The sequence below is a fragment of the Chenopodium album genome, chromosome 1, assembly GCF_948465745.1.
Source record: "Chenopodium album chromosome 1, dcCheAlbu1.1, whole genome shotgun sequence".
NCBI lineage: Eukaryota > Viridiplantae > Streptophyta > Magnoliopsida > Caryophyllales > Amaranthaceae > Chenopodium > Chenopodium album.
Window position 1 is genome coordinate 15226655 of NC_137834.1, and position 20047 is coordinate 15246701.

General features: G+C 38.4%; 1 non-coding gene across 1 annotated transcript; it reads right to left on the reverse strand.

Annotated features, from left to right (window-relative positions):
* Window positions 1-8665: 8665 nt before the first annotated feature.
* Window positions 8666-8772, reverse strand: LOC145565219 (small nucleolar RNA R71). The gene has a single exon (XR_014094991.1). It is a non-coding gene; the product is annotated as a small nucleolar RNA R71 (small nucleolar RNA).
* Between the last annotated feature and the right edge of the window lie 11275 nt (window positions 8773-20047).

Here is a 20047-nt window from a genome sequence, read left to right on the forward strand (position 1 = left end):
GTCTGTACGAGGGGTAAAATCGTAATTTCATTTAAAACACTTATTTTATTCTAAATAAAACTCATAAAACTTAATTATCAATCCTAATCCCATTAGGATTCAAAAGAACCTTCTAGAAGATTCTAGAAGACTATAATCAATCCTAATTGCATTAGGAATGATAATTCATAATAGGCCCTCCTCTAGATCATTGGGCCGCATATAAAGATCAAACCGTGCCCAGTTTAGTAATTTGGCCCTAACTTCCTCATTATTCATCGGACTTATAATATATCGTTGGAAGCTCTTTTCGAGCCCTATCCAACTACACTATTATTGGACCCTTGTCATGGACCAAAATAAACTGGATTGGCTATTTTCATAAAATAGAATATGTTTTCGAAAACAGGAAAAGAATTTTTATAAAAACTAACCGCAACACTAGACTTTCCATACTTTCACATCATTCGATTATGATTTAACGTGAAAGATATTCATCATTGGGTTTGGTTTTGGAGAGACACAAATGGGTGTCTACGGAAGCCCCCACTTTGACTGAGTTTGGAGAAACGCAAGTTTCAAAAACAAAAGTCAAAGTAGCGATAGGGACGGAGAATGATTCAGAACGTTCTGCGATTCTAAATCATTCTTGCAACGCCGATACCTACAAACTAGCGTTAGTTAAAACAGATAAGAGAGTGAAGAAACGCGTATCTTGCACCGTCAAGCACACGTCTTTAGAGGTAATCGATTGTTGCTGGATTGCTGTGACAACCTTCCACAATCTAGGGAACGCTATCTTGCTTCTTTCGACGATCTTCCTCAAGCTAGAGAATACCGCCTGAAGACTGCTACGCTTGTAATCGCCTCCATTTTCCGCTGTTTGATAGTCTTCTGTAAGCTAGAGAATCCTATCGAAGACTGCTTCACTTGAAACGATCTTCATTTGCCTTGTGACCATCTTCCGCAAGCTAGGGAATATGATCAAAGATAACTTCGCTTGAAATCACCTCCAGTTGTATGTGACAACCCTTCGCAAGCTAGGGAACACTGTCGAAGATACCTTCGCTTGAAGTCATCCTCATCTGTTGCGATAATATTTCGAAGAATATCACCGAAGACCAACGCTTGTCGATCTTTCAAAAGTTCGCTTGAACTTTTGCTTTTGATATGCCAGTGCGTCGGCGCTTTTGCTGCTTGTGAACCAGTATGTCAGTGCTTTAATTTTGTTGTTTATGAACCATTGTGTCGGCGCCTTGCTGCTTATGAACCATTATGTCGGTGCCTTTGCAATAAGCCAATGTTTAGGCGCTTTAAGCTAAGTGAAACGATCATTTATCAGGTCAATGACTTAATGTGATTGTAACCGAGCTAATTACTGAATCATGTCAAGTTACTTAGAGGGGCTAACCGGCGTACCAAGGAACCCTAACAGCTGTACGAGGTCCAAATAATCATTTTTCGAAGCCTCACGCTTTGTCGCCACTCCAGCGGCTGCCAGAAATTGCTGTCGCCACAATTTCTTCTTGTCGCCCGGCGCTACACTTGCGTTTTCCAAATAAAACCGCTTTCTTCCTCATTTTCGCGTCTGCTGCTGCTCTTGTCCGCATTTCGCCACGAAACTTCAAATCACTCGTTTTCGCTCGTTTCTCAACCAAATTCGCTCAAACTTTTTGCAAATAGAAGCTTAGCTCATCTAGTTTGCTGATCTATGTAAGTTTTTTTCAAACCCACTCGAATTTTTCTAAATGTTTGTATGCTAATTCTCAAATTTTCTGGAAATTCAAAATATAAATTTCTCAATTTGCTTTGTTTGTCGAATTTTATGCTATGACATTTCTTGATTATGTTTGTATATTGCCTTGGGAGTATTTTGAGACTTGTTTGACTCAATTTGGTGAAGAAATGAGCAATTCACCATTGTTGAACCCCTTAAGGCCGTGAGAACAATGTGGGTAGTTCTTCTCGTTTTTGCTAGCTATTCTTGTCCAATTTGTCACAATAATGATCATAATATTGCAAGAAATTGTTTGATTTCTTGAAAAATGCCATATATGCTTAAATTAAAATCGTGCTCTGTTTAGTACTACGTACTCTGTTTTTTGCGAACATAGTATCATGCGGCTAGGCGAATCTTAGATACTTTAGAGCCTTAATTTTTGTCAATTCTGCATAATATAGTATGGCTAGACAACGTGGTTCTGGTTCCCGGTCTCAAGACACTAGACGGGAGCACGAGCCCGTGCAGGAGGACGAGGATCCGTCCACTTCTCTTGGTCCCTTCCCTGAGTGGGATGAACGGACGTTGTTTTTCGCTCCTGAGCACCACAATTCTGAGAGGGTGCGTCGCAGGATTATTAGCGGGAGGAAGCGTAGCCATGGTTCGGGCAACGAGTCCATCGACAACCTGTACGACATGTATTTTCGCGGCGACGAGGAGCTGCGATGGCTTTGGGAGTCCTGTGGGCTAACTGCCCTGTTTCGGGCTACTCAGGCCATGTACTTGTTCGACGCGAGCCACCACGTGGTTCGTGCTTTGGTGGAGTTGATCTTCTGGGATACCACCAACACCTTTCACTTTTCCTAGGGTGAGATGACTGTCACTCCAGCCGACTTCAGTCTCACCTGGGGACTGGAGTTTCGCTCAACTGCGCTGCCATTCGACAGTACTAATACAACTTTTTCTCCGATAGTCAAGGAGCTGTTGGGTCCGATCGCTATTCGGGCCCGAGCCGAGGTGGAGCCAGCACGACTTAGCTCTCGGTGCATTCGCCGGTCGACTCTGGCAATGGCTTTTGAGGATGATGCGACCACCAGCGAGCAGCGGGTGCGCATCTTCGTTCTTATCTTGCCGTCAGGGACTTTTTCCCCTGACAAGGGTAGTCGGGTGCTCCTCTACTACCTTCATGATCTCCGCGATCTTTAGCTGATCGGGACTTATGATTGGGCCAGCTTGGCCTATGCTGACTTCTTGCGGGGCTTGCGAGATTCCTGTCGCCACAGAGCTTTCACAGGAAACATTGCACTCTGTAGCTTCCGGAGAGTCATAGAGGTATACTTTATCTCTTCAAAAGTTAGCTCTAGATTCTTATTAGCATTCGATGACATTCTTCTCTCTTTGTAGATCTGGTTCTACGAGCACTTTCCGTCGCTTGCGCCGGCAAGACCATCTCCTCGCAAGCTCCCTGTTGGCGCCTGTTGGTGAGGTCGCATTAGTGATCGGGAGGCCACTGCCCATGTCCGAGAGCTGATCCTCTCGGTATGTTCAGTTGTCATCTTTGTATTGCCTTTTGATAGAGATTTATCTTACAAACGTATTTTGCAAGAGCCTGACGTGGTATATCGGCCATGGGCCGGTCTGGTTATTCCTGTGCTGGCTGCGCAGTACACCGATGAGCGTCGCTACTTTCAGGGGACGTATGAGGCGGCGGTGTACCTTGGTGAGAGAGTGGCCATTCAGCACTCTTCGGAGATCTTTGTTGTCCCTGCTTCTCCACCTCGCCACATGTTCCATGACGCGATGCTTGATGAGGGTCATTTATGGCGTTCAAAAGAATAAGATTTAGGTCCTTTTTCTATATTTTCTTTCTATATTTTCATATATTTTTCTTAGTTTTCCTTGGTTTTCCATTTTAATAACTCTTTTTGGGTTTTGATTAGTTTTTATTAGTTTTTCATGATTTTAGTCCTTAATTCATAGTTTTAGTTTTATTTCTTTTATTTTTACTTTATTTATTTCCATTTTATTTATTTTATTTGATTTGTCTTCAATTTCTCCCTCATGTTCAGTTGTTCGTGTAGGTGATTGCTCGGGACAAGACACGATTCAAATTGTCATATTTAGAGTTATGATGTTCAAGTTTGATGTTTTGAGGTTTTAAATTCAAAATCAATTTAGTGTTGCAACATAACAAACCAACAAGCCTCATCACCAAGCAAGCAGCCATGATTAGGGGTGAGCAAAAATTCAGGGTACCCTGATATGGAACCGGAACCTGTTCGGAACCGCAGGTTCCAAACTCGGAACCTGTTGATCAGGTTTCGGTTCCGGGTAATAAAATTTTGGATCTAGAACCTGTAGGGTACCCTGTTAGTACATGTTCCCTATAGGGTATATGAAACCGGAACCTATATGGTATTAAAAATTCTAGACAATTAGTGTTGGTTTGTTATATTTGAAGTACTATACTAAAGTTGTAAGCTTTTATTATGATCATCTATTTTAAAAAAAATAAATTTGTCACAATTTATCAAGTAATTATTAAACTTTGACAGACAGGGTACCCTGTTTAGGAACCGCAGGTTCCGTTTCCGGTTCTCAATTCTTAGGAACCTGTTGCAACAGGTCCTAATATTTTTACAGGGTACCCTGCTACGCTCACCCTTAGCCATGATAGCTGCGGACGCGGGTTTTGTTGCACCAAAACAGCAAAAATCGACCGGGAACTCTCCGCGGTTTGGCCGCGGGCTCACCGCGGGCGCGGCCCCTTCATGCCCTGTTTCATGCAGCTTCCCCTGCTCCCCCTCACGTAACTCCTTTCTACCTCCAATTCAATCAGCCGCAATAACCACTAGTTAACGCACCACCTTTTCACCTCCTCTTCACCACCAATTTCAGCTATCAATTAAAGCAGCCAGCATCACCGTTCACCAATTGCGACCACGCAAACACCAAGCAGCAACTCACTGCCTCCCCTGCATCTCCAGCCACAACTGCCATTTTCTCCCTGCTCCGCCAGCTCGTTGCCACCCACAACCAAGCAGCAGCCTCCGCACAAATTAGTTGCTGCCCCTGCTCCACCGTGCAACTCCAACGGCAACTTCAATTCGATCCCAAATCACCGCGGACGCGCCAATCTGGGTTGATGATTTTAATGAAGACTTTTGGCCTTGATTTGATGATCAAAGATAATTGATGGTGATGAGCAGCTTTGATGGTGCGTGATAGAGGATGTGAGAAGCATGGGATTATTTCCCAATTAAGAGCACCGAAAACAATTCGAAGTCCACTGACTTCTTTCAACCTTCTTTCGTTTTCCTTTCTTTTTATTTCTTCTTTTAATTCTCTTTTTATTTTCTATTTTCCTTTATTCTTTTATTTTGTTTTCTTATTTTATTTTGTTTTCTTTTCCCTTTTGTTTTCTTTTCCCTTTTCTCTTTTATTTTCTTTTAACCTTGTAATTATAAATACCCATTTTTGGGTTAGAGAGAGAGAGAGAGAGAGAGAGAGAGAGAGAGAGAGAGAGAGAGGGACTAGACAATTAGAATTAGAATTAGAATTAGACCTCATATTTCTTAGCTTAGTTGAGAGCTTCTCTCTCTAGATCTAGAGTAGTTTTAGGAGTAGATTTTAGAGAGAGAAAGTGAGGAATTTCAATGGTTATTTGAGAGGTTGAAGATTCAAGATGACAATTGTATTGAAGATCTCCATTATCAATCAATGGAGATTTCTCACTCTCTCTCCTCGTTATTGCTTTATTCAATTTCATGTTTGTTTGAATTGATTTTGATGTTTGATGCTTGTTTAGTGTAATTGTTCTTGATATTTTGTGAATTCTTGATTTCTTTAGTTGATTGTTGATAGATGATGATATTTGAGTAGTTGTTGGCTAGGAATTGGGTGAAACTTGTATGATTGATTAATTGTGATTAATTTGGGAATTGTGTTGATTGATTGTTGAGATTAAAGTGATTAGTGAAGGTTTGCATGTGTGTAATTCAATTAGGCCTTGAGAATTATGCTAGATTGCATTGTAATTGCTAATGACACGAACAATTGATTTAGGAATTGCAATTATCGATTGGTTTTGATTGTGATTCTCTTAGTTTGTTATTCATAGTGAACCCTAACTTAACAATTAGGAGATAGCTCTTTGATTCCAATTGATTGCTCTTATCATTAGTCTTCACAACCTTTGATTGACATGCTCTTCCCTAGTTGTTGCAATTGACATGATTACTTGTTGATCCCCATTCCTAGTGTTTTATTTCCTTGGTTACTTGTTTTGTTAGTTGTTAGTTTCCTCTCTTACCTTCGATTTCGACCTAGCTAAGGCACATAATTGAGAGTGCTTAAACATTACCGTTCCTTTGGGTTCGACCCTTGACTTGCCTCTATACTTGTATTTAGGTTTGTTAAGTGTTTATAAATTTAGTTTGACTGAGGGAAGATTAGATAACGACCTAGTTTTCCCCTCGTCAATGCTGATCAACTTGGCGGAGAGGTTGCCTACTGGTACCCCTTGGCGATCTCATGCTAGCTCAGGGCGATGCTACAAGGAGGATTTGCTGCCATTGCTAGCTCCAACCCCTGTTTTGTCTGAGGAGACGGCGGTATGCTTTTTGTCTTTTAGTTCTTTGCTAGATAGCCCCCAAGTGGTGTCTAATCACTTAGGTTTCTTCTTTCCAGGCCGAGCCTGCTGAGTTCGTTCCTCCTCGGATGTCCATGATATGTCCATTTTATATAGTATTTTACCCCCGTCCCTTGGTCATAATTAGTAGTGCTTTAGGCTCTTTATGAGCCACTTTTATTACTAATTGGTGTTTTCTAGTGTTTTCGTAGTTTTGGTTGAGTTTTGTAGGAAATTGCACTTTTAGAGCATTTTCCCAGGATTTTATGGAGTATCTAAGAGCATTGGAGAAGCACAACCAGTTTTTATAGTCCAAGGCCGGTTAGAGTCATCGAATCGGTGATTAAGGGCTTAGCATTTGAGATTCTGAGGCAATTGGACCGAGTATTCAAGACCAAATGAAGATATTTGGTTTGGTCCGGAATTATGAGCCCAAACGAGGAGTCCATTGTGCCCCAAGAGTTCTGCCCGGCCAAGAGAGCTCCCGTCCGAAGGCGCGCCCGACCAGGCGGGGCGTAGTAATTGTAGCAGCAGCTGACGCCTGAAGTCGCGCCCGGCCGGGCGCGAGAGATGCACTTGATAGACAAAAGGCGCGCTCGATCGGGCGGTGCCTTGCCCGATCGGGCGCATGTTAGCATTAGGAGTTTTTGAGCGTCGTTAAGTTTGTTTTAGTTTAGGATTACTTGCCTAGTATAACTACGATTTCGTTAAGCAAGCTTAGTATCTCTTTTTACTCTTTCTTACTTCTTCTCTTAGACTTTCTCTCTCTACTTAGCTTATTTTCTCTCTCTACACTTTATACTTTGTTCTTTACTCAACTCTTAATTTCAATTACTTTGGTAATGATTTCTTTTCTCTTAATCTCAGTTATTTATTTTATTCTTTCATCATGTCTTATTTTATTGCTTTGATTAGTTTAGATTTAATTATGTGTGAGTAGTTTTCTTTCTAGGGTTTGTGGGGATCCATAAATAATATGAAGGGGTAATTTATTGTTGTTGATTATCAATGCTAGATTAATTTCCTATTGGTTGGTTTAATGCTCTGTGACTAGATTAGGCCTGATCTTGATTGCATGAGTTTGACAATATTGATTCGAGATTCGTGAGATGAGAATTGATGTTTAGGTCTAGTTTCAATAGGCGGATTAATTTATTAATGGTTAAGTCGAGATTCGAGATATGAGATTTAATACAGGTAAATAAATTATGTGATTGTAATACGTAGTGAAAGCCCTTTATGATCTGATTAATTTATGCATTGATGATTAATTGTTATGTTTTACCTTGTAATATTGTTTATTGGTGAAACTATGCCCTAGGTATTTTATTCATTGATTTTCTCTATTATTATTCTTCCCTATTTTTACTCTTTGTAGTTTAGTCATCCTTCGATTACAATATATTGGTTACTTAATACTCCCTCCGTTACATATTACTCGCAACAAAGGGGTATTATTTGTGAGACATAAAATATTCCTTTGTTGCGAGTAATATGTAACAGAGGGAGTAATTTAGATTGCTGTAATTCATTAGGAATCGAAAGACCAGTTTCCCTGTGGATTCGACCCTACTTTTCTATCTACATTAGTTAGAGGATTTAGGAATTACTTTTAATTAGGTGATACGACTTTAGCTTGTCAAAATTTGGCGCCGTTGCCCGGGAAACGATTTTATTTTTATTTCTGATTGTTTTCTTTAGTCTAGGTTATTTCTTCTTGTCTCAGAGAACGTTAGTTCTTTGAGGCAAGTCTCATATTTGCTTTTAGTTCTTTGTTTATGCCCAGGTGTTCCAGATCAGGTTATATCCCATTCGATCTTGAGATCGAACGATCCTTCCATAGACAAAATAATTTTTACAGGCAAATCCTGGCGGGTTCTGGTGATTATAATAATCGCCGAGACCCTCCAACTGATTCCAGCGACTCAGATATACCTTCAGTTGCAGAATCAGAGATGGCAGTACCTAAGAAGCTTAGTGATTATTCACAGCCAAAGCTTACAGATTTTCCACACCTTACTCCCACTCCAGCTGTTGATGGGGTACAATTTGACATTAAACCCCAATTTATCACGATGATAGAAAGGAAGCCATTCAGTGGAGCTAAGGGTGAAGACCCAAATCTTAATATTGCAGACTACTGTCAGTATTGTAATACCATCAGGCAAGCTGGGGTCACACAAGACCAAATCAGGGAGATTCTCTTTCCTTTCTCTTTATGTGGAAAAGCCAAATTATGGTTTAATGGATTGAATAGAACTGCACTTGGTATAACTGACTGGGAGACTCTTGTTTTAAATTTTTATAATAAATATTATCCAGCAGAGAGAACAGCTGTACTAAGGAGTGCTATTCAGTTTTTTGCCCAAGAGGCCAATGAAACTCTATATGAGGCTTGGGAGAGGTTCAAGGATCTACAGAGAGAATGCCCCCACCATAATCTGGCACAATGGCAGTTGATCCAAGCCTTTTACAACGGGATTGGAAATTCATCTAGAATAATATTGGATTCTGTAGCTAGTGGGAGGTTTATGAACCTTAATGTTGATGATGCAGGTCAAGTTATTGAAGATATGTCAATTCATAATTCCCAAAATGGGAATCCCAGAGGCTTTGCTAACAAAGGGAAACATAGTGTCAACTCTGTATCCTTTTTACAAGCTCAATTAACCTCTATTTGCCAGAAATTAGATAATCTTAGTACTGCAAATGTAGCTAATATTTCTGCAATTAATAATAATGCTAATGAGGCTTTCTGTGAAAATTGTGGAATTTTAGGTCATTGGGAGCAAGATTGTAGGAGTTCCGTGGAGCAAGTCAATGCCTTTCAAGCTTATAGGCAGAATGACCCATACTCCAACACCTACAATCCTGGGTACCGGAATCATCCATATCTTTCCTACCAGAGCACCAATGTTCAAAATCCGCCACCTCCACAAGAACCACAGTCGCCACAGCAAACTCAGCAGAAATATTACCACCCCAATGCTGGCCAGAAGAACCAACCACAACAACCCTCCTCATCTTCCGACCTTGCTTTGGTAGAAATTAGAGCGATGCTGGCTAGTATGCAGAAGCACATGGAGAGTAGAGATGCCCAAATTGATTCAATCATAGCACATAATAAAATTATAGATAATCAAATTGCGCAGATTTCTGCTACTCTACAAGCCCGTCAACAGGGAGCCCTGCCAGCACAGCCAACCAGGCCTACGGATCAAGCTTATGCAATTACTCTAAGGAGTGGTTCAAACTATGAAGGGCCCCCTATGCCCAGATATGATGAACCTGTTTTAATAAATAATGCTAATCTTGATTCCATTAAACTTGTAAATGTAGCTAATAGCTCTGCAGGGCTAAAGAGTAGTACTAATATTTCTGATAATACATTACAGGGTATGACTTCAGGGAAGGTAGCAGCTCCAGATAAGAGAAGTAATGCTCCAAAGCCAGTTATCAAACTTCCATTCCCCAATCGTCACTTGAAAACAAATTTGGATAAGCAGTTTGGTAAGTTTCTAGAGATGGTTGAAGATTTGCAGGTAACAGTTCCCTTCACTGAATTAATTACACAAATTCCCGCATATGCAAAATTCATGAAGGAAATATTGACAAGAAAAAGGTCTATTAGTGAGGTAGAAACAGTAGCTTTCACTGAAGAATGTAGTGCCGTACTTCAAAATAAATCTCCACCTAAATTGAAATATCCGGGTAGTTTTTCTATCCCTTGTTATATTGGAAATCTAATGATTGATAATGCATTATGTGATTTGGGTGCTAGCGTTAGTGTTATGCCATTGTCTATGTGTTCCAAGCTAAATATGGGTAAATTAAAAGCTACTAATATTACTCTACAAATGGCCGACCGTTCTTTTAAATACCCCTTAGGTGTTTTAGAGGATGTTCCTGTTAGAGTAGGTAAATTTTATATACATTTTGATTTTGTTGTTCTTGATATGGATGAGGATATGCAAACCCCAATTATTTTGGGTAGACCATTCCTTAACACTGCAGGAGCAATTATAGATGTGAGATGTGGCAAATTGACGCTATCAGTAGGGGACGATAAAATTACATTTAATCTGAATAATACCCCTAAAAGCCCCATGACAGAGGAGAAGTGTTTTAGTGTTAATGTGGTTCATAATTATTCTAACAAGCCCCAAGCTCTTATAAAAGATCCCTTGGAGGCGATATCTTGTGTTGCATCCTCTACAGATGAAATAGACAAATGACAAAAGGAAGTTGATGCAATAGAAAGAGCCCTCTACACTGTCGGTCTTGGCTTTGAAGATGAGAATGAAGGTGGAAATAAACAAGCAAGTTGTGGAAATTGAGCATACAGTAAGTGTTCCGCCAGATCGAGTTGCAATTGCTAAATCTAGTGACAATTTGAAGCAACCATCGATCGAAGAGGCACTACTAAAATTCAGCCAAATTGCGACCGCCTCAAACGGTCGCAGAAAATAGCAAAAACGGTCGCAAAACATAATTGCGACCGTTTTTACTATTTTCAACGACCGTTAAGAAAACGGTCGCAAATATTGATAATTGCGACCGCTTTATGAAACGGTCGCAAATCTTGAAATTAGCGACCGTCATAAGCGGTTGCTAAAAGTTTAAAAAAAACAAAAAAAAAAAAAAAACAGACCCATCACCCACTCACCCTTGACCCAGATCCACCGAAACTAGATCCCACCGAAGCCACCACCACTGCCCACCCTAAACAACCACTAGCCGCCGCCCTCTACCCACCATCACCTTCGCCCACCTTCAACCACCAATACCCACCACCACCCACCCACCCTTAACCCAGAAAAGCATAAATTTATAAAAAAATATTAACCTAGAAATTGAACCAACAAAAACATCTGATTAAACCAACAAAAACAACCCATATAATTTCGAACAAATTTACAAAAATCATACAAAAAATCGAAAAAAAAAGCAACATAAATTAATCAAAACAATTTAACCCACAAATAAAATGCACAAGAATTAAATAAAAAATCAACAAAAAATACGAACACAAATCAAACCCACAAACACTAAGCAAAATTTGAACAAAAATTCAACTAAAAAAAACCCACAAAAATTCGAACAACAATCACTCAATTTTGACAAAACTCGAACCACTATTCGAACAAAATCAACAAAAATTCGAACCATAACTCAAACAAAAACACACAAAAATCGAACCAAAACTCAAACAAAAACACAAACAAAAATCGGAAAAAAAATTGAACAATCATGGAAATTAGAGAACAAAATAAAACAACAAAAATTGAAAATAAACAAAAATATAATAAAAATTCAGAGAAGAAACACATACCTTTCACAAAACTTCTTCCTCTTTAGGTTTATATGGCCAAATTCGACCATAAAAACTCCAGATCTGGAATTTTTATGGCCGAATTTGACCATTAATACCAAACTTTGACGAAAATACAACACCACAATTCATTAGTTGACAAAAATCCTAAGAAAAAGATAGAATGAAGAAGAAAAAAAGAAATAGAGATGGAGGAAGGTGAGGAAAGAGAACGAGAAGGAGAAGACGAAAGAGTACGGGAGTATCATGCTAAATGGAGTATCAATATTAGTTTGTTATATTGAAAGTATTGTAATGTTTAAAGAAGTGGAAAAAGATTCTGTATCAGGAAAATGATGACTCCTGTTTTAACCAAAAAAAAAAAAACGAAGAAAAAAATTAATAAGGGGTCGTCATTTGAAATATAGTTTGGTATTGATACTTAGTAGGGGTTGAATGTGAACCTTATATTATAGAGGTTGTGCAAATTTTTATGGCTTTAAGTACTCTTTTAGCATGACACTTTTATTTTACCACCACGTTCCTAAAAGTTTCCTTACCCTTAACCTTAGCCCCGTTACAAGCATATAAAACTCCTTTTTGATATCCCATTGCACTATTGATCTCTTAACGGTGGAGGGTTAGATTTCGTGCAAGTCTTGACGAGGGTCATAAAATTGAAGTGAGGCTAGAGCTAAAATGGTTGAGCATCCTCAGGGTGAATTCAAACTTAGGGGAAAGAAGCGGTATGATTGAATGGTTAATGAAGGTGCTAAATTCTTGTTTTGTATCATGATCCATTCTTGTTAATTGTGACACTAAAATAATTTGCAAAAGAAAATTAAGCTTAAAGAGATATGGTTTATTTTGTTAATTGGTTTGGATTAGTCTTATTATATTGTACATCTTGAGTTTGTTCGAGGGCGATCAAAGACTAAGTGTGGGGGAATTTGATAAGTGCATAATATACCATATTTTTAGTCCCTAATATTAGTCTTATAATCGTTTTCTATTATTTATTTTATGAATTTAGTCCATTTAATATTTATAGTTCTTATTTTATGTTAGTATTTTATTTTATAGCAATTATTATAATAATTGATACTTAATAATACTTTGTTTGTTTTTAATAGGAAAGAAAGTGGAGTATGAAGTGGATTTGGCTAATGTAGAGCATCAAAGGAGGACCAAATTGTGTGGTTATCTAATTCACATTCACGTGCTCTTTCATCATCAAATAAAAGAAGCAAAACAAAAAGGAAAAAAAAAAATAAGAAGAAGAAGAAGATAAGGAGTTAGGCGTGAAGTCAGCAGAAGACCCAAATCACAATGAAAAGATAATCATCCAAATCCCATTAATCTTGCAATTTTATCTAAATCCTCCGATGAGTAATGCGATGAAGATATCAGATTCACAAGATAGAGTTTTGGCCAAGAAAAGTTCGCAAGTTCAGTTCATGCAATTGGTTATAAATTCCGCTCGTATTTCTCCAATTAAAAACACACAACTTAGCCAACAATTATACAAAGAGCGAGATCGTTCGAGTGAGTTCGTAAGTGGGAAATTGGTGAAGAGAAGATAGCCATTGGAGGGCAGCTTAGTCTCGCATCCAAGGTAGTACGAGAACGAAGGTGAATCGCGGGGTCGAAGCCGGGTTTATTCGGGTGTTCTTGGGAGTATATTTCATAAGTCTTCTTCTTAACTTAATTGTTCCATATTACTGATTTATTTGATGTTCTTTGGTAATTTGATGAGATACTTTTATTGGTTTATTGGTATTATAATTGAATCTTGATAGTACTATGTTTTTCGATTTAATTGGTACTTGAAATTTGCTTGTTCTTGATTAATAAATTTGCAATTCGATATTGATTGTTATCTTTCATGTTGTTAGTTGTAAATTATTGCTATTTATATGGTTCGGCTTAGTTTGAATCGTATAGGAGAGTAGTCCCTAATTTTAAATCGAGTCCGCGATTACGGTTTGGTTTAAATTAGAAAGCAATTTCAATCTAATTAATCTGACATTTAAGTGATTAGATTAGTTAGGACTAATGAGGTCTCCTAGATATTAATGCTGCCAAGACCAATTCATGCAAGTTGCAACATATTTGTGTTAATTAGATTGGTTTAGAGTCGATTTTGGCTTAGTTCGCAATTGGTTTCAAATAAGGGAGATAGGGAGTCTTTGTTACTAAAGTCTCTACAGTTAGTCTAGTAATTAAGTTGATTAATCGTGCAAGGCCGGTTAGTTATAATTTCCAATAAGTTAATTCGAGTAAAGTTATGAATAGGGTTGGTTAAGTCTGTCGTCAATTGTATATAGTAGTTTAGATCCTATTTTTCATAGTTGTATTAGTTGACTATTATCATTTAAACCCCCCCAAATCTCATGTACATAGTGTGAATAATACTCTTTTATGTATATAGTTTACGTTTCGAGTTTAATTTTGAGTTTATAGAGTTAACCAATCTCCTCGTGGGTTCGACCCTTACTTACCCTTTTTACTAGTTGTTAATATTTTTTGAGGTTTAAGTTAAGGTAAATTATTAATTAACTTTATACGGGAAACGACACGTATTTAGAGAAAGAGAAAGAGAATTAGAGAGAGGAGGAACGTGAGAAGGAAAGAGAGAAATAAAGAAAATGAAGGAGGAGTAGCGGCTGTGAAAAAATTAGGGTTAGTGTGAGTTGGAATCCCTTTTATACCCTATTTAAAAAATAAAAAAAAAAACAATTACGACTGCTAAAACGGTCGCAAAATTAGAAATCTGTGACCGTTTTAGAGGCGGTCGCAGATTCCGACATTTACGACCGTCTCTTTGATGGTCGCAGATTCTGACATTTACGATCGTCTTTGACGGTCGCAGATTATGACATTTACGACCGTTTTTGACGGTCGCAAACTATTTAATTTAATTTAGAATTATTATTAATTGTTCAAACATCCTTGCGACCGTCTAAAAGGCTTAAAACGGTCGCAAATTTGCGACCGTTGTCAAAGTAGTCGTAATATTGCGACCGCATAAAAAACGGTTGCAAATTTCATAATTTGCGATCGTTTTCCAGACGGTCGTAGAAAAACGATCGCAATTTAGCCGAATTTTAGTAGTGAGGGGTCTCTAGTGTGTAGTATTAAAGAACCCCCAGTCCAATTCAAGGAGGATCCACCAGATAAGGTGAATTGACGTCCCACAGGGTATGTTAGGAAGCCGCGTCGTGGCCTAAACACTGCTCGACCAGGTGAGAAACCACCCGACCAAGCGTTAGGCCAAGGGTCCTAGTTTTTAAACTTGGTAAGAAGGTCGTGCGGGACCTAAATAAACCAGCGCTTTGCGGGAGGCAACCCGTATTTTCTTGTTTTTAGTCTTCTTTCTTTTTCTTATGAGAGGAGAGAGGAGGGAAGTTAATGAGTTTATTGAGTTGTACAGGTTTGGAAAGAGTTAGTCAAATTGGGAGAAAAAGATAAAAATCAATCGTCAAAAGTTGCCTCGGGCTCGACTGGGCGAAGCTCGCCCGATCGGGCGCGAGAGTAAAGGAAGAAACATTTGGCGCCGTTGCAATTCGGTGTGGCGAAAAATTGGCAATTTTTTCCCGATCGGGCGCGAGATTAGACGTGTACGAAGATTTTTATCGCCCGATCGGGTGAAGGGCGCTCGACCGAGTGCGAGAGTAGAAGAAATTCTGGGTAAAAGATCGCGTGATTGGGCGAAGCGCGCCCGACCGAGCGCGAGAGCAACGTAAAATTAAAGAATCAGATTGCCCGACCGGGCGCGACACTAGCTCCCCCGTCTTTTTGTTCTTCTTCCTTCCTTCTTTTCTCATTTCTTTCTCTTTCCTCCATCTTTTTCTCACTAAAACTCCATTTTCTCTAACTTCTCTCTAAGTTTCCCTCTCCATCTCTTACCCAAATCCAATAATTCTTACATATTCTTAATCCTCTCTTCACCCTCTACACTTCTATACCAAATTTGCCCAAATTCAATCAAATATTTTCACACCCATTTTTCTATTATGGCTACAAAGAGGTCCCGGTCGATTTTTGGGAGGGGTTCTAGTTCAAGGGAGGAGTATGATCCAGATTTGCAACTTCCTCATTGGCCAACAATCCGAATTTCTACCCAGGAGCAAAAAGAAAGGCTAGAACACCTTTGCGGGCATGAGGTAATTCCTTCACGGTGGTTACACCGCCCTACCCTTGAATCTTATGGTTTATATGATTTTGTTAAACGTTTTTTGAACGATATAGGAATGAGAAAATTTGTTGACATGCATTATCCTACATATTGTGAATTAACGTGCGAATTTTTTTCCTCTTTGAAAGTTGTAAATAGTAGAAATGGGCCGAACTTATTTTTTAGGTTGAACAATAGGAATATTAGTTTAACTTATGTTGAATTTTGTAAAATATTTGATTTGAATCCTGAATTACCTCATCAATGGCATGCCGATTATAAAATGGGTGATATTTATCATGTTTTAACTGGTTTACCGACCCCCGACCCTCAATATGCTAGTACGAAACCTATTCATCACCCTGTCCCAAAAATCTGGCAAAGATTTGCAGGTTGTTGTTTTCTTGGTAGGTACGAGCCTCATAACGCCCAAACCAACGAACTAGCTGTTATTGGACACTATGTGTATGGGTTTGGTAAACTGAACATAGGTAGATACATCATCCACCATTTGAGTAGACATGCAACAGCCAGAACCCAGTCTAGTACCCCGATTTGTTTAGGAGGCCTGATCACTAGGATAGTAGTTAAAAAGGCCGGTTTTGTTGAGAGTAGACCCCACCGCATGATTAACTGTGGACCGGATACCTATATGACTGCTAGGTAATTTGAGGAGTTGGGTTGGGTACGATTAGATGGTGAGCAAACCCCCCACTGGTGTATTAGGACAAGAACTTAGCAGCCATTGCCTATCTTTCCCTTGCCTAGTCCTGATTTGACCGTTTTCCCCCGGGCAGGCATCCTACAAGTATGACCTATTAGTTACCCATGCCCTAGGGCAAGCAACTCCCGTTCCACCACCACAGCCACCACCCGAGCCTGAGCCTGTAGTGATCCCATCACCACCTCGCATGTCTCACTCTGTCCCCCATGTTGACTCTGACCCAGTTTGGGACCTCTAGAGTATAGGTCAGGCTTTAGGTCGTATTGAGCATTCCCACACTAACCTTAGGAGGATGGTAGGCTCCATTGACCATAGATTAGGGTACCTTGAGAGGAACTAGGGTAGAGCCTTCTACCCTATGTATGATTATTATGCTCGTCGGGGAAACATTCCCGACGATGCCATCTACCCTGACTGGTTTCAACCTCCACCCCAGGGGTACGATAGGGATCCCACTGCCCATGGTATTTATACTGAATATTCTACCTTCCATGGGTACGGCCAGGACATTCCTTTTGGGGGACCGCCTGGGGGGGGGGGAAGTTTTCACGCTAACTATTTTAGTGGTAGCTCTTCTGGTGCAGGTGGTGCAGGTGGCAGTGGAGGAGTAGGGTTCGCCTCGATGGATGAGGATGATGAGGATTATCCATGCTGGGCTAGTTTCCGAGCCAATGAGGATATTGTCTGATTCTGGCTTGGGGGAGATTTTGGATTTGGTATTTGTAGACACCTAAATATGTCTCTCCAAAACCAAACCCAGTGATGAATACCTTTCATGTCATTTGATTATCGAACAAAGCGAAAGTGTGAAAAGTCTAGTGATGAGGATGTTTTTATTAAAATATCTCTTCTTTCTATTTTTGAAAATATTTATTTTCTTACCCTATTTTTGAAAAACGTGCATTCCAGTTTAGTTTGGTCCATGATAAGGGTCCAATAATAGTGTATTTGGATAGGGTTTGAAAAGACCTTTCCAACAATATATTATAAGCCCAATTCCGATGAATAATGAAGAAGTTATGGCCAAAATACTAAACTGGGCCAAAACCGGTTTTAGCTACGACCCAATGATCATGTGGAGGGTCCAAAGGTCTAATCATATTCCTAAACTAATTAGGATTAATTAGAAACTTCTATAAGTTTCTAAAAGATCTTAATTATCCTTTTTGAAAAGATAAGATTAAAAAATTTGAGTTAAATAAAAACTTTCCTTTTCTTAAATCCTAATTCTATTTGAATTTAAAGATGTTCAAAGAATGTCAGATTTTATTTTTGTGCCTCATAATCTTTATCCAAATTTTATATGGTTGGATAGATCTTGAAATTATCTTTCCAATGATATATTATAATATTAAATCCGAGCTATAACGAAAAAGATATGAATGAGATATGAAACTCTATCAAAAACTGATACCGTCCCACTATTTCGGCCATATAGTTTTATCTAAAAAATATTCTAATTGGGTTAGAAAGTAGACTTCAAGATCTTTCCAACGACATATCATATGCCTTATTTGGACTTCTGGATCAAAAGATATGATAAAAACAAAATCCGCAAAAACTGCTGTCCATCGAGTTTTATTTCGATTCGAATTCGGATTCTTTTCTTATTCTTCGACTCTCTTTTTTCTCTATAAATAGAGGTCATATCTCCCCTTTTTCAATCACCAACTCTCATCAAGATTTTCTTGATTCTCTCTCTCTTTCTAGCCTAGCCTTTTACAAACACAATTCCTCATACATTAGCACTAGACACACCTAGCATAGTTCGAAGTTGCCTTCGCCCTAGACGTGAAAGGTTTGATATTTCTGAGGGTTTGGTCCCAAATCTATCTTTCAATTATTTAATTTAATTGTTTGATTATTATTTTCCTTGAAGTTACTAACGTGTGTATTTTGTTATTAGAAAGAGATACAAGGCATCCAAGTAAGTGCTTTAATTGATATTATGATATAGAAATCATGTCTAGGTTGTTATTATGATTCCTAGTATCATGTTAGGATGCTTTCTTAGTATGATATTTAGGGTGATTTTCTTATATCAATTATGATTTCTATGATGCCTTTTATTGTCTTTCCTAATATGCATGTTATTATCACGTTAGGATTAAAGCTTTGATTTTTATTGCTTAGTGACATGCTAGGGTTTGTTATTAATCTTGTTAGTATCATGACTAGGATCTTACTATTATTATGCTTTAACATGATTATGATTTTTATGATTTATTATATATCATGATTATTTTTATAATTGTTATGATTATAATTATTTTTATGATTATTATTATGTTGCTTGATATTATATTTATTTTTATTGCTTGATCACACCTTTTATGCATCTTTAAAAGGAATTTGTACTTGTAATCACGCTTAATAAGATAATTAATAATCTTATTTAGGGTTAACTTGATTATAATTCAAGTGATCGCCAATAATAGTTTTATTTGTGCATTAATATTCAACCAACATAGATAAACATGTTTAGGGTTAATCCTAAGCTATTGATTGCATGTTAGTCAGAAAGCGCACATGAATACGATCAGAATAAAGTAGAGGCCTATTATTAGGGTAGGTTCAATCTCTTTTAGGTTGGATTTGTACCTTCATCCCCGAACTACAAGTCATGGTTCCAGACCTATTGGAGTTAACGATCTCCTAGATCGTTAAGGGGTGTAACCTTCACCATGTGAATGGTTTACAAGTTCCTAAAACTTGTTGGCGACTCTTTTGCTCTAGCTTCCTTCCCTTTGGACGCCACCATGCTTAAGTGTATGATCACAGTGGGGTTCAAGCTAGGGGTAATGCTTGAAATATTCCCTACAATATCTTTCTTCTTTTCTTTTCTTTTGTTTTTGGTGTGTTTTCTTAGATTAGATTTATTGCTTTCTAGGTTAGTTTTATTTCTTTCTTATATGAAAAATACAAAAAAAAAAAAAAAAAAAAAAAAAAAAAAAAAAAAAAAATTGAAAAAACAAAAAATCCAAAAATACGTTCCAATGAATTGTAAATCATGCTTCCCTGTGCCCCATACTTGGAAAATATTGTTTGATTCTTGGTATATGATAATAAGCATTGTAGATTTGTTGATCATGATTTGAAGTTTGATTGCTTATATGTCTTAACATGCGTCAATTTTGCCAACTGCTTGTGAATATAGTGCTTGACTGGTTGATTTGGTTAGGAATTGTGTGATAGTTCCTGGTATGTCAATGAATTTGAGTATTGGTTTGCAACTATAAGTAATGTTTATATGACTCGTTGTTATGCACATTGTGGAGGACGAAGACATTTGTTCTTTTAGGTAGCCTTCAGATGATTTAGATGCATTTGTTCCCTTCTTGCTACCCATGTTGTTGCCTTGACGTTTTGTTGTTTATTATCCACATTACAAGCCTATTTTGCCCCATTTTTTACTAGTCCAAAGCTTGGCTTGGGGGAGCTATTAGTGAGTGAGGCGAGGAAGTTTGTAGTGTGCTTATTATTTGCACAATTTGGCTGGGTTTTGA